Raw genomic sequence first — 16,599 nt, 5'->3', positions numbered from 1 at the left:
CACCAGTCTCTATTCCAATAACAGCATGGCCAATGCATTCAGTAAGAAGGGATTTTTTTGTAACAATATAACTGAATTTTTTTTCTCGAGATATTTTGCTTGCTTCCACATTAATCAGTAATGAGACTCGATGAGATTGGTCCAATCACATGAGACCAAATAATATAAAAACAACATTGATTTGCTAACAAAAAAAGTGGGTGGGTCTGGTGCTGTACCTCAAGAAAATTTAAAACAAGACAATCAGAGCTCAGCCTCAACCTACACACACACACACACACACACACAAATGAACGAATGACAGTTTTGTTGTTTGTTTTTTAATTTATTTTAAATAAATGATAATATGACTAACAGTAGAATTGTATGACTAAATTATTTTATTTCATTATTAAAATATATACTAGATTCACATACGTTCTAAATTAAAGGCAATTTAGAGTGATCAATTCATCTAGCAGTGTGTTTTTTGAAAGTGCTGTAGGGGAAGTCAGAGAACCAAGAGGCATTCATATAGACACAGAGAGAACGTGCAGACACAAAGAGAACACAGACAGAAAGCCAAACTTACAATCGGATCAGAGTCTCTGAAACTGTCATGTGACAAAGCCAAGACTTGTTTAAATTGTATATGTAAATAAATAAATCATTATTACTATAATAAAAACAACAGGAATTGTTAATCGTTTAAAGAAAATGCCAGAAAACATATGACTTTGGTGTGATTTAAAGTTGAAAGAGTAAACAGTTATAAAGTTGTGTGTGAAAGTCATTGACTTTTCTCAAAGGCTCTCTGATTCTATACCCATTTTACTGAGAGTCATATGACCCACAGGATTTCAAGTGTGACCTTCATGTGAAAGGTAAGAGTAAATTGTTTCAGGAACTCTTTGAACAGTGTATTTAAAGCAGAAATACATGTTTGTTTCATATTGTGTCCAAATGCCACTGATGCTTTTAAGCAAGCTTGTCTGAGTGCCCCTTCTGCTTCTCTGGGAAATGCCTGTGCTTGTAAAGAAGCAAGATCCGGGGGTGGTTTTGGTTTGACATGTGGTGGTTGCCAATAGCAACCTTTACTATGAGAGTTTCCACTGGCAAGTTAACTCTATCTGTGTAAACAACTAAAAATGGCTGGCCAACCCTGCACCTGCAATGATTAGTTTCAGCCCTAAACTAAAAAATGTAAACCACTTAATTTTGTTCTTCAGTTTCTGAATAATGCATCAAAGTGTGTTGTGATGGAAATATGACAGGAACTATGAAAATGTATACATAAGATCTGTCTAAATTCTTTTAATGTAAAACTGTCTAAATTTGTTTAAATATGTTTATGGTTAACATTTAAACCTCTTAGAATTTGTTATATTTCAAGAAAGAAGTTTAAAAGGTTTCAAATCTGAATTCATTACGAGCCGCCATTTAAACTAGGAACGCTGGTGCCATCTGTTGGAAGTAAAACGATATAACACAAACATTAAATTTTAGTTGTTGAGTATAAAATTATGTTTACCAAAGAGAAAAAATGTATAACAGCTATAGGTCACGAAATTATTAATGCGGGGAAGAGTGTAAATATTTACACTATAATAGTGTGTGTGTGTGTGTGTGTGTGTTTAAAAGCCACGCCCTGTCTTGGTTTCTGGGGTCTCGGGATGCTTTAAGAAAAGGTAAGAAACGCTATTAATACATTTTATGTTATTATTTTGACATGGTCATCGGTCCCAGCTGCATAGCTCAAGAGCTGCCTCGGGAAGATCACTGCACGGCATGCTGTATACCTTCATTCCAGATACAGTTTAAATGACTGCAAGTGTAACCTCAATAGTCTAGCAAACGTTAGGATTATATCGAGAGATCAATCTCAATTCACAGTGTAAATTCTCAATTTACATGTAACCGGGTCAAATCAAAACAACCAAAGAAACTATGCAACCCTTTTTAATCCCCTGTGTATATTTATGTACTATGTGAGCCCTATACATTTGCTTAGAGGGGAAAAAAGCGATCAGTAACATGCACTATAGTAATGTGTTGCGGCCCCTTTAAGAGGTTACAGGTTTGTGCGTGTGCGCGGAGAGAGTGAGCGCCGATGCTGTGTGTGACTCCGGGTAGCGCATGGTCCTCGATTTGGGGAGAAAATATGTTGAGTTTTGAGACTAAAAGTTCATAAAACACTAAAATAGTGATAAATATCAACTTATAAGTGTTTACTCATTGCATCCTTAAGGGTTTAGTCGACGGATGGTTGCATATATTGCATATCTGTGCAGTTTGTAATCCGTTCGTGGGAGGTATCTTCACATTGTGTGTGCTCTTCAGTCAAGTGTGAATTTGAGCGCAAGTGTTCATTTCTAGTTTAATGCAGTAACACATACTAAAATGTAACCAATGTGCAATCTGTATGAATGTAATGTTGCAAGGAGAGATGTAATATACACTTTATGATATATAGTATATAATCTGTGTTGTAAGAGGGGAGGGGAGACATGAAGCACGTGAACTCACATGTGAGCTGCGGGTCACGTGGGCATTTGGTTCTGGTATACTGCAGTAAAGTGAGTTTTGATTGTTTGTTCTTCCTTTTTATATCTGTTATTGTTTCATTGAATATGACTGAGCATTGTAAGTTAATAATTGCTGCTGACCAGATATGCATGTTAAACTGTAAGAGTATGGCATAAAGTGCTATAAATGTGTTAATATGAATATTAATTAATTAGTTATTAGTTATTATTAATTATGTGCCGTAAGTGACCTGTTATTGGCCCATGTTGTGAATTTCTTTGTTTTTCCTCTTATTTTCAGAAGGCCACTACCATTCTTTTACTGGTTGGTAAAAAAAGGGGGGCAGGTGAAATTACGTCGTGAAGTATTTGTATAGACCCAGAGATGAGTATACAGTTTTTTGTTTTTATTTAATACCTTTTCACATACCAGTTGAAATTGTTGGATTTATTTAATCTCGTTTGTTCATACACAAGAACATTGCTTCTGTTAACCCAACTAACCTTTAATGCTGCATCTCTCATGGGGTGCAGTCAGAAATAAAAGAACCCCCTTTAATGTGAAGTCGTTGTTTTGTTCTTATTAAGACACTTCAAACACGGCTACATATTTTGGTGTCAGAAGTGGGATTTTCCTTTTAGTTGGTTCTTTTCTTTAACGCAAACAGTATTGTGGGTGGTTTTTAACAACGGTAGTAGTCAGGAGCAGCAGAGTGCTAGATGGACTGCAGGAAGTTGTGTGCTATTCCTCAAAGAGCTGCAGAGGGACCAAGGACCAGTCACACCACACAACAGAAAGACGGCGCTGGTTTAAGGGACTGTTCACGAACTGAGACTTTGTATCACCTTGCTTCAGTCATGGATGAAGAAGGCATGGGTGGGGCAGCCGCTCTAGCTGAGGACATCCAAGGAGCAGCAGCTGTAGCTCTGGAAGTAGACATTGAGGAAGGTAACCCTATCTTACAGCTTCAGTCACAGCTCCTGGAGCTGGGAAGAAGACAGGATCAAGTAATGTCAACTTTGGCCAACATGAACAATGTAAACACCAGATCTTATCTGTATCTTCCCAGATAGAAACAAATTGTACCCTTTAGTGGTGATTATAGTAAAGATTGCCAAACTTGAGATGAGTTTATTGAGGAACTTGAGCACGTAATTAGGGTCAGAGGATAGACTTTGTCCTTTCCCATTTAAGGGGCTCAGCTCTGGAGGAGGTCAAATTTTGTGGGGGGGGGGGTGTTTGTTGGGATAAGCAGCCTCATGACCTTTTCACCTACTTGAGGTCAGTCTTTAGAGAAAAGCATACAACCCCTCAGTTACTACATGCTTTCTATGCACGAAAACAGTTGGAGGGGGAGGATTTTAGAGATTATTCGCATGCCCTGTCGTCGATGCTAAATGCTGTTCTTCAGCAGTCTCCCAATGCTGTTCCTAACCTACAGCTTGCATTGCGAGATCAGTTCATTGAGGGGGTGAGGGATTCTGCCCTTCGTAGAGAACTCTGTAAGGTTGTTCGGGAGTGACACTGTGCTACATTATTCGATGTCCGTGAGGAAGCCTTAATGTGGTTTTCAGAGGAGAGACCCCGCAGTGCAAATGTTGCGAGGAGCCGAAACTTAGTGGGTGTGGGTACAGATGAAGAGACAGGACACGCGAAAATGGCCGCCACTGTACCAAGTGATTTAGGGGTAGCCATGCAAGAAATGGGTAAAGTAATCACACAACAGGAGAAAGCAATCAGTGAGCTTACAAATGCTGTCCGAGATCTCACCACCCAAAGATCTGATTCAGGTGGCGAGAGATCTGGTAAAGCTAAGTTTAAGCCAAAGTATACCTGTGATGGCCAGCCTATTTGCCTCAGATGTGAAGGTATTGGTCACTTAGCTAGGCAATGCATTGCACAATGCTCTCAGAAAAACCACGCCCCGCTGCACACGAATCCCCAGCTCAGGGAAATGGGGCCCCTCCATTGTGAAGAGCTGGGCAATGAGAGGGCGGTCTGACAGCTCAGAGATCAGTCCGCTTACCAAAGAGCGGTTTCTCGAATGTGCTGTGGGTAAGTGCCCAGAAGTGTAAATTCACATTAGGGGTGTGGCTGTCAGGTGCCTCTTGGATACTGGGAGTAATGTCAGCACGCTTAGTGAGAGTTTTTTTAGAAAGTATCTGCATGGAAAGGACAAAGATATGCACTGTACTACCAAATGGTTAAAGATTACTGCTGCTAACAAGTTGCCACTTCCATATCTTGGGTATGTCGAGCTAGATATACAGGTGATGGGGTTGACTTTAACTGGATGTGGGTTCTTAGTAGTGCATGATCATGAAGGCATGGAGGCAGACCCAACGCCTCCTGCCATAATTGGTATGAATATTGCCCGGCGTTGCAAACAGTTGATTCTGGCCGAGTTTGACAACGCCCTTGAGGGAACATCGGACTCAGACTGGAGAGCTTCCTTCAGCAGGGTACAGGAGGCTGCTTTTGTGGAGGTGACCACTTTAGTTAGGGCTGCGGGAGACCACAGTGCGCACATACCTGCAGCCTGTGTCGGAGAAAACATAATATACCCAGCTTTGAATTATATACCTAGCCTTAAATGTAGCTTAAGTGCTAATGTACTCAATGCTCTAAGCTCTGACTTGGCAATATTCTGCCTAAAGAGTAGTGTGTATCTATCAAGAATAATTTAGCCATTTATTACGTAGTAAGTAGTTAACTCTGATTAAAAATAGCTATAATAATCAGATATAGCCTCATAGTCTTCATAATAAACATGCAGAATTATTAATGGCAGCATGCTAGCGTAATAACCACACTGGGACTGAAGGAACAGAAAAGAGGAGAGATTTATTGAAACATTAGGAGTTACAACTCAGTCAGCCAGCCTATCCAATGGGATCAGTGGGACCGGAGGGTCAGTTGTAGAAGACGGAATCTCGGGATCCTGAGGAGAAGTTGGAGAATAATCAGTGGGAGAAGTTGGGGGCGAATAGTCAGGAGAAGACTGAGGAATATCATGAACACTGTAAGGCATAGGCACAAATTCAGGAGAAAGTTGGGGAATGTCAGGGGAATTAGGAAATGAAGAGGAGTCAGAGGAAGAATCATTAGAGGAAATCTCAACAGGGAAATCCTCAGTCTGGACGCCTTGAGAGGTGGTGCGTGTCCAATGCCAGTAGAAGGTCTGAGTAGACTGATCACAGGTTGTGGGGTGAAATTGGGTGCTCTGATCAAGACAGACGGTATCTCTCACGATATGGTGAGCGAGGTAAGGAGACTCAGGAATAGAGGATTCAGATAGGTGCTCCAGGAAACCAGTAAGTTCAATGGCCAAACAGGATAGCTGATACTGGCGATAGCGTCGCAGAGCACCCCTGGGACTTCTCCGGAAGATAGCGCGGCGGGCTGACTGAGCTAGAAAAAATAATGGGAAATGAGTGAAGATGAGTGAAGTGCATATTGCGTGACTATGTAGTCAGCAAAAGAGAGCGGGTACTAAGGCAGGAGGAACACAGTGTGGGAAGTAGGCCAGGTCACTGTGACATGACAGTGATAGGCAGGTAGAGGAGACAATAGCATTGGAATACTAGCAACCAACAGTGATGAAAAGAGGAAAGGATATGAGGCAGCTTAATGGCACAGCTTAGTTTAAAATTAGTAAAACAAAACTTAGATCAAGTAGGTAGAGAGAAAAGTCATCATGACATAGAGGAAGAGAGCAAGGTACTTACACATTGTTGTGGGGGGCAACGCGCGAGGTCAGGATGAGCCGAGGAAGCACCTTTAAGAGGTGATGGTCAAATGAAGTCAATAAGGAAGTGGCGCCTATAAGTAAGCGCCAATTTTTATAAAAATGGTTGACTTAGCCTAAAAATAAGGGGAACTGGTGAGGAGGAAAATTGACGTCATCGAGGGGAGGATGGTATCAATTTAGGGGCGGTATCGGGACAAATGCGAAAATAATGGGAACTGGGAAAACGTATGTAAACTAAGGAAGGAGGGACTAAAGTAGCCATACACTGAATATAATGGGAAATTGCTGGAAATATTTAAATTAGAGAAAAGGAGGCGCCCCGGGGCGCCTGGGGTATAAGTAGAGGGGACTTTTTCGGGGTTTTTTGAGACCAGCTGCTCTCTTCAGATATGCATGTTGTTGACTGCATGACTGAATAAAGAAACCTGCTTCTTCTCATCTGTTGACTGAGATCTCTTTTATTTCGGCTGAGGTTTATAGATGGTGGAGGTTATTGGGAAAGCTAAGAGTATTAGATACAAACAAAATTCCACCCTGTGATATGTCCACTCGGAGGGGGCTCTGAGTTCCGACATATTTATTGGTGCCGAAACCCGGGAGACTTGCGTGGGAAGGCTGACGTGAGTCCGAAAACCTGAGCTAGGACCGCAACTACTACGGGCTGCAGATTGCCGGCATCAAAACAGAAAGGTAAGCAGACACCTGTTATATTCAAAGTCTGTGTTAAATCTATATCTGTAGCCTGAGTAGAGTGGCCCTGGGAAGGGTGAAGGCAGTTGGCCTCACGCCAAGAATTAGAGGGTGGTGAAGACAGATGAGAACGAGCGGAGAGGTGTTTTTGTTTTTTGGGCTTATGAAGTGTTAAGGTTTTATAAGTGAATAAGTGTGTGCAAGAAAATTCCTGTGGGCTAAAGCAGGTGGCACAAGTGAAGGAAAAATTCCTGCCGGTTGAGGCAGGTGGAGTATGAGAAAATTCCTGCGCAGGTGGAATATTTGTCCCTAGATACCGCTGTTGTATATGGAAAACAGGTCTGCATGGTAGGGATGTCGGTGAGCCACTGCGGAGAACAGTATAGTTAGTTTTCAGGAACGCAGGGTTGGACCCGAGGAAAATGTGTTAAAGTATTAATGTGATATGTTAGTGTGAAATGAGGTGATGTGCCGTTGTTGAGAATGTGTTGTTAAGAAAGGAAGGATTGCTGCTGGCAGCAGGTGTGTGTGTTTAGGAATTGTGTTAGGAAAAATAGAAGCGTGAGTTGGAGTAGTGGCATGGAGGGATAGGTGACTAACGGTACTGGTATATAGGTCTGCTAGTATAAATACTATTGTAAGCAGAAGCTGTAAAAAGGAAAGAGAGGAGGGGTAAGTAACCCAGCAGACACACACTCACAGAAGCAGCACAAATATAGACACGCGCACACACACACACACACACACACACACACATAGACACAGGGGAAAGCCCTTTACACAGAAGGAGAGTTGAGTTGAGGGAAAAAAGTTGAAAGTAAAAAGGGTAGAGAGAATAGCAGTGAGCGCGGTGTATGGCAGATTTGGCAATAGAAACAAAGGGACTGAGAACACATTTTTGGGACGAAAGAACTTATAAAGACAGAGACGGGGTTGAAAGGAGACAGACAGAACAGCAGATTTGTGATAAACTGTGGGCATTGACGGCGTTTGATAGGTTGACCGCATTGCGTCACCAGTTTCCTGAAATAAATTGGGTAGAACAGCTTAAGAAACTCTGGAGACCTCGTGTTTTGGGCCCAATATTGCGTGCGTTACTGGCAGCTCCTGAACCCCGAGAGGCCGAGGTAGTGATTTCAGTGTATGATTTCATTGATGATCCATACGGGGAGGAAGAAGAGCCCGTGGTAGAAGTGTTTGGAGCTAGACCAATACAGAGCAATTATTGTTCGGGGCTAAAGGTCATTATTACAATTGAACCCAGGGTAGTACTGTGGGAAAGAGGTCTGGGAACAGCACTTTTGATTGATAAAATAAATATATTTGAAGAACAATCCAGGAAAAACCCAGTAAGGCCAAGCGTGACTGTAAGAAAAATCTATGCGAGGGTGACCTGGACACCTCTAAATAGTAACTTGGGTCATAGAAGTGAAGCCCATAGGGCCAGACAAGGGTGTGTCATGAGTAGGGAAGAGACACCAACCACACCCGTAGGGGTGATTATACTAAGGCACAGAGAAGCAGAGAAAGAAATTAAAAAGTATATGAAAAAATGGAGTGACCGGACACGTGGGGAGTTGCAGTGGCCACTAGAAGGCACATTTAATAATGAAAGGTGTGAAAAGATGAAGGAAAGACTAGAGTGCTGGGGAGAAATAAAAAAAGAAAGTAGGGACAAGACTGACAGAAAGAAGGAAATTGTGGATTGGTTCCAGGTGGAAGGGGAACGGCAGAGAGCACTTATAAATGAAAAGAGAGAAAGGGCTACAGCCCCACCAGCAGAGGAGCTTGTGGAGCAGGAGAAGCCACCCCCATACAGAGAAGTGCCCCCAGCACGAACAGCAGGAATCTATCCCGTCCTATTAAAAGAAGGACAACCACAGACAGTGAGACTGGAGATAATGGAAGGACAGTTTGAAGGCAAAGTAATATATACACAGAATGAAGATGAAAGAGGAAGAGAGAATGCAGCAGCCATGCAGTGCTCGAAACGAGAGCAGGAGCAGACCCATTTTAGGCCAGAGGGATCCGAAAAGGACGGAAGTCTGGAAGGAAGTAAGGAAAGTCTGGCGTGGGATCCAGCGTCATATAGAAGAACGGGGACAGGAGCGGACATGTGGAGAGAGTATCAGATGAATCTAGAAAAGGGAAAATACAAAGGAAAAATGGAGTGGTTAGGATTGGAAGACAAGACAAGCACGCCCGCACCCAGAGATACCTGGACAAGAGGCCCGCCATCGAGAGCGAATAGCGAAGAGAGCGAGTCTCTACAGAGGGACAACCCGGGTGAATGGGAAAATGATGATGAAACAACAAGTGCTACTGCCCTAGAGGAAGGAGGTGATGAAGTGGAAAACATGCAGAAGGAGGGGTTCTACCCCACACCTCAAAAAGGAAAGCAGGGCGAGTACAGAGAGGAGGAAGTAATCGAAACGGAAATGGAAGAAGAAGAGTATCACATAACAGGGAAAGTGAAACTAACGCCAACAACAAAAGGGAAAAGAGATGGCGGATTCCGTGAAATAAGTGAACGGATGGAGAGAATGGAAGAAAGAATGGAAGACAGTCGCTTAACAATGGAAGAGCTGAGGGGGCAGACACAAGCACACATAGAAGAAGAACTGGAAAATACAAGGAAGAAACTGGAAAAGATGGAAATAGACGCGTCAGAGGATAAAGTCCTGCGTGGCCAAATAATGCAGAAGGTGCATGGATTAGAGCACACACAAGGGGAGTTGTCTGCGATAAGTCAGATAAAAATGAAGAAAAATGAAAACGAACTGGCCCACCTCAAGAAAGAAATAAAAGAAGCACGCTGTAATCTGGAACAAAAGGTGGAGGAAGCCAGGCAGACGTTGAGAGAACTGCAAGACCAGGTGAGAGGAGAAGAAAAAGGAAGGACAAGGAAAGCAATACTCCCTTTGACTATGGAATTAAGGTCTGCACGGAAACAAGGAGCAGGGGAAGGACCCCCAGAAAACAAGGAAGAGCAGCAGGTGGAGGCATCCCAGATGCCAGTAATAATAAAAGGAAACGATGTGGCTTATGTCCCATGGTCATTCATGGACCTGACGGGATTAATTGGCAGACTGCCAAGTGTTTGTGAAGGAGCTCAAAAATGGATCACACGGTTTGAAGAGCAAACAATGGGACAGGTGCTGGCACTGGGAGATGTCAAAGCAATATTGTCTCAGTCACTGGGGAAGGCCAAGATGATTGAAATTTTTCACAATGTGGACCTAAGAAGAGAAGCAGAGGGGCAGAAATATGATCCAAGCCCATTTGGGACTCACCGTAACCAAATCTGGAAGGCCCTGCGGAGTGCATACCCAACACGGGCTGATCCAGGAAGAGTGGAAAAGATCAAATTGGAAGAGAATGAGAGTGTAGCGGAATTTGTATTAAAACTACAGAAGGCATGGAGAGAAGAGATGGGAGGAGCATGGGATGAAACAGCAGCAAGCCAAACCCTGTTTCGTATGATGGTAAAGAAGGCTCTTCCAGTGGAAGTCCAGGACCAACTGGACACAGTAGTGGGACTGGCTGCAATGGCGTGGCCCACCTTCGAGGCTAATGTAATACATTATGTGGAGCTGCACAGGCGGAGAGAAAGAGAAGCAAGGAAAGCAGCTGAAAGCCTGGTGATGCAGCTCCACAAGGCTCAACTGAGTGAGTTAGCCCGCAACAAACAGGAAAACATGGAAAAGAAAAAGGAGGAGAAAAATGTAGCAAAGCAGGCAGCGGTGCTGGTGGCACAGCCAGCAGCACCCCTAGCGGCTCAGCCTGCACCTCCAGTGCCACAGCCAGCAGCCATGGCGCAAACTACGCCAGTGATTCCCTCGCAACAACTGCAGCCTGCTTACTATGCACCTCCACCGCTGGTAATGTACCCCCCAGTTCAACAATACCCACCCCAGAATCGAGGATGGGGTCAGGGACGGGGACGTGGTCGAGGAGGAGGAGCATTTCAGCAACCTTTGAGAGGAAGAACTCCAATGAACCAAGGAGGAAGAGGATGTTGGGTATGTCAAGATCCCAGTCACCTGAAACGAGACTGCCCATATGCCTATCAACAGGAAATGGCGCCTCCAAGGGGAGGCGCACAGCAAAATCAAGGATGGCAAGGTCCAGGAAATTGGATGGGATCCTGGATGGGGCCTAATCAACAGCCCCAAGGAGTGAACTCGGGAGCAGGCCCCATGGGGCCACCCCCGGGAAGTATGTGAGGAGGCCCAGAGAAGCTAGAGGGGGAGCTGGTGCAGTACACCACCTCTCTGCACCCCGCTCAAGAACCCACTGTCTCAGTGATAGTGGGTAGACAAATTCGCTCATCATTTTTAATTGACACAGGTGCAACATTTACAAGCATAGGCAAAGAAGGCTCAAAGCTCCCCCTCTCCAGTAAAGCAGTAAAAACAGTAGGCTTCTCAGGGAAAACACAGACTTTACGCTTTACTGAGCCTCAAGAGCTGAACATACAAGGAGTGACAGTGCAGGCACCATTACTGTTCTCCCCAGAAACTCCAGCAAATCTACTTGGAAGAGATGTGCTCTGTAAGTTAGGAGCTAAGATACATTGCGGAGAAAGAGGAGTATGGGTAGAACTCCCAGAGCATTTAGTTCAGCAGTATGTCATGATGGAGACGAAACTTGAACTAAGTACAATGGACAAGGTATATTGGTTGGAAATAAACGACATGTACAGTGGAATAAGGGATCTGTACACACAGTGGAAGTCCTGGCTGATCAAAATGAGACCAGACTGTCAAGAAAGCAGAGAACCATGGCACTGCACAATGATGTATGATGAAGAAGGACAAAATGAAGAATACGAGGCCATGTGGGACGAACGAATTGAAAAAACACAATACACTCTGAAGACTATAAATGTAATTGTAGGACCGCAAGGGGTAGCTGCATCAGTTCAACTGCCGTCACAACTCGAGCAGTGGTACCAGGTTCCTGATGCTGCTCCTCATGTCTCCCTGCTGGTTGGGCAAGGTTTTGAATCAAAAGAATTAGGATCAATGGTGAGGGAGGCAAGTCAGAGGATGCAGTGGAAACAGATAGGACAGGGAGTTAGTGTGTCCTCAGATAGAAAGTTCCTTAAAATAGAGCAGATAGCAATAGATGAGGTAAGGCCACAGACTGTACTAATAAGCAGAGCAGAGAATTTGAGGATAGAGAAGAACAAGATGAAACAATTGCCCCAATGGGCTAAAGAGCAGGAGATCACAGAGAAAGAAAGGGAGGAAGCACTAGCACAAATACCTGACCAGCTATGGACCAAACATCAAACAGATGTCGGACTGGTAAAGTCGGCAGGTTTAGTTAAGATACAGCTTAAACCAGGAGCACGATTGCCATATCAGAACCAGTATCCCTTGTCAAAAGAAGCAATAGTAGGGATAAAACCAACGATTGAGGGTCTGACGCAAGCAGGAGTTTTGGTCCTAACAAAAAGTCAGTGCAACACCCCCATCTTTCCGGTCAGAAAACCAAACTCAGACAAATGGAGACTAGTCCATGACCTACGACCAGTAAATCGGGTGGTGATAGCGGAAAATCCTGTAGTTCCAGATCCACACACCCTTTTGTCTAACATTCCAGAAGGAACAAAATGGTACACAGTAATTGATCTGTGCTCAGCATTCTTTAGTGTTCCATTACATCCAGATTCACAGTTCCTGTTTGCTTTTACCTATGGGGGACAGCAGTATACATACACCAGACTGCCACAAGGCTATTGTGAAAGCCCATCAGTTTTTAACCAAGTTCTAGCCCGAGATTTGACTAATTTGGATGTGTCCAGCACAATATTGCAATATGTGGATGATCTGCTGATCTGCAGTCAAGCCAAAGAGCAATGCGTACAAGATTCAGTGCAAGTCTTAAAAACTCTGGCCCTAAACGGGCATAAAGTAAGTAAAGAAAAGTTGCAATTCTGCCAGCAAAAGGTAGAATACTTAGGGAGAGTGCTTGAAGGCACTACACGAAAAATCTCACCAGAACATGTAGAAGCAATCCGAAAAGCTCCCAGACCTCAAACTGTCCAGCAGATGCTATCCTTCTTGGGATTGGCGGGTTTTAGCAGACCGTGGATTTGTGATTTCGCAATGAAAACGCAACCACTTAGGGATATTGTGAAAGCAGCAGACCAAACAAAGTCTAGTGCCACGCTAACATGGACAGAGGAAGCAAAAGCAGCATTTGATATGCTAAAGACTGCATTGTCATCTGCACCTGCATTGGCATGTCCAGACTATGGTAAACCATTCTATTTGTATGTGTCTGAAAGAAAAGGGTTTGCCTCAGCAGTGTTAGCACAGGAACAAGAAGGCATGGGGAAAAGACCAGTAGCGTACTTTAGCACGGCACTCGATAGTGTGGAGAAGGGCATGCCACCATGCTATCGAGGATTAGCAGCTGCGGCATTTGCCTATCAAAAGGCATCATCAATCACAATGGGGCATCCAGTGACCCTGTACACATCCCATGCCTTGCATGCACTGCTGACTAGTCAAAAATTTGTGATAACCAATGCTCGAAAAACAGGGTATGATGTCATTCTGTCAGCTCCTGAACTAACAATTGAGAAATGCCGCACAATAAACCTTGCAGATAGGCTGGGGCTCCCAGAAGACGGAGCCCCACATGAGTGCGCTGAAGTGACAGAAAAATACCTAAAAGCTAGATCAGACTTAGAAGCGCAACCACTGCCTGGTGCTCAATGTATCCTCTTTGTGGATGGATCATGCTATCGTAGTAATGAGGGAAACAAAGCTGGCTATTCAGTAGTCCAATATGATGACCAAGAAGGAGTATTTAACACAGTAGTGACTGTGGCAGTGCCACAACCCTGCTCTGCCCAATTGGCAGAAATAAAAGCACTAACAGCAGCCTGCAAACTGGGGGCAGGCAAAACATGTACAATATACACTGATTCGGCCTATGCTTATGGAGTGTGCCACGTGTTTGGACCAATCTGGGCACAAAGAGGTTTCCAGAGGGCAGATGGATCAGCCATTGTACATGGGCCGGCGATTTCAGAGCTGTTAGGGGCAATGATGCTCCCTAAAGAACTGGCAATCGTAAAATGTAGAGCTCATAAGTCAGATGGAGAATGGGTTAGCAGAGGAAATGCAGTAGCTGACGAGGCAGCAAAAAAGGCAGCAGTAGGTGAAATAAGTGTTATGGCAATGATGCAAACAGGAGAGCCAGATGATGAAGGGCAGATGCAGGTCACAATGGCTGATGTCAGGGCTTTCCAAGAGTCTGCATCAGCAGAGGAGAGAGAATTATGGAAGAAACGGGGAGCAGTATTAGATCCCCAGTCTAGGACATGGAGAAGTTGTGATGGAGTGTTTGTGGCCCCACTAAGTTTTCTTCCAATGCTGATCAAAGAAGCACACGGAATAGATCATTGTGATCGCAGGAAAATTATTGAGACAATTCGAGAGAACTGGTGGTCTCCATACTTAGCGAGTATGGTGGACAAATTCCTGCGATCGTGTGAACTTTGTGCAGTACGCAATGTCAGAAAACATTTCACGGCACCCATCAGCCACATACCGGAACCCATGGGACCATTTAGACACGTAGTAATAGACTTTGTGGATATGGGAACTACAGAAAGAAAGGAAGGAAAGAGGTATATTTTGGTAGTGATAGATCGGTTCAGCCGATGGGTAGAGGCGCAGGCTACGGCCAGAAATGACGCCAAGACAGTGGTCAAGTTCCTGTGCAGGGAAGTGATCCCCCGCTTTGGCATCCCAGATCAGCTGAGCTCAGACAATGGTCCGCATTTTGTGAACGAAGTAATGAAAGCTATGGCAGAGGCCTTATGCCTGAAACACCGTCTAGGTTGCGTGTATCACCCACAATCTCAGGGGATTGTAGAAAGAGCTAATGGAGTGCTGAAAGAGAAGATAGCTAAGATCTGTGCGAGCACAAAGCTAAATTGGGTACAAGCATTGCCGTTAGCACTGATGAAAATGCGTTCGCAAACCAACAGGAACACTCACTTGACACCACATGAAATGCTCACAGGACGGCCAATGCCAGTAGCCTTCATTCGGGGGCCTTACAAGGGCCCATCGCTGGAACAGCTAGAGGGCGAAATGTCAAGCTATGTAAGACACCTAACCCAAATACATAGAACTCTGTATTCACAGGTCTGCGAAGCCACGCATGGTGTGAGGGTAGAGAAGGAGGAGCTTCGTCAGGTGGAGCCAGGAGACCACGTGTATATCAAAGTGTTCAAAAGAAAGCATTGGAGCCAACCAAGGAGAGAGGGACCATTGAAGGTAGTATTGGCAACGCCAACGGCGGTTAAGGTTGAAGGAAGAGAACATTGGTATCATTTGAATCATTGTTGTAGAGCGGCAGGGAAAGGACCAAAGTGGAAAGACTCGCGCCCAAAACTGGTGCAGCTCGCTCACTCAGAGGAAGACACTGACCCAGAAGACGTAGAACATCCAGAAGCACCAGCATACAATACACGGGGAAAAGGAAAGAAAGCACAGCAGAAGGCAGAGTCCCAGACCATAGAGTCAGGCCCGATTACTGAGGAGCAACCGGGAGAGCCCCTGAGTTCACCAACTCTCGACTTCGAACCCATAGTGCACCAATTTTTAAGGGAGCCTGAAACGATAGAAGATTTCTCAGGCGAGCCCAGACCAGGTCCATCAGGGCATAAACCGTCCCAAGCATTTGATGCATCAGATTTAACAACACTGAATTTAGCAGATATAGCCCAGGACAGTACAGAAGAGTCAGAATGAAGATCCTGGTAGCAGGCCGCGAACAAGCGCTGAAACTGCGCCACTGCGCTATAGTGGCAGTACTAATTAGTGTATACCTGGGGATAGTTTGGATGCTCGCGGCAGTTGGTCACACAACTACGATGTCGGTAAATATGACACTGATAAACGTAACTCAGACAAAACTAGGTAATGAATCACGCCCCACACTGACCCACGGGACACGACAGCACTCTGAAAAACAGGTTAATTCACGGTACAGAAGAAACGTAGGGTATGGTGAGGCATCCATTGGAGGCCGTACAGTGTATCGAGGACAACAGCGCACACTGGATCTTACGAAAGAGAAAGCTCAGACCGCGGTTCAGGATCATCTGAAATGTGCAATAGGACTGATAGGACATGCTTTAAAGGCAAACATGATACCGAAAAATGAAGGGGTGTTCGTCATGTACTCCTTTGAGTACATGGGACCCGATCCACCAATAAATGTGGATCCTATTGAGTGGGCGAAGAATAATTCGGCGATAAATTATACAGTGACAGCTGAGGTACGTATTAAGTCACCCCATAGTCGTCACAATGCAAGCAGTCCATCAAGCAGTGTAATTATAGCAGGAAAACCAAAAGAGGCATACTGCAGAGTGATTCACCCGCTCTGGTATTACAGTATCTTTGGGAATGCTACCTCTAAACGTAATCTTCAGAGAACCGTCCTGCTAGACGACTACAAGGCTCGTGTGTTTGTGCCCACAGGGCACCCCTACACAGAAATCCGCCAGGCAGGGATTGACTTTGGGGTAAAGATTCCTAAAGACTGTAGCACTGGGTCACTGTGTGATTTGACTGTAGGAACACTTCACCAGAACATGCAAGACGCAATAGATTACG

Source organism: Hemibagrus wyckioides, linkage group LG26 (genome assembly GCF_019097595.1).
Source record: "Hemibagrus wyckioides isolate EC202008001 linkage group LG26, SWU_Hwy_1.0, whole genome shotgun sequence".
Lineage (NCBI taxonomy): Eukaryota > Metazoa > Chordata > Actinopteri > Siluriformes > Bagridae > Hemibagrus > Hemibagrus wyckioides.
This window is presented reverse-complemented; position numbering follows the sequence as displayed.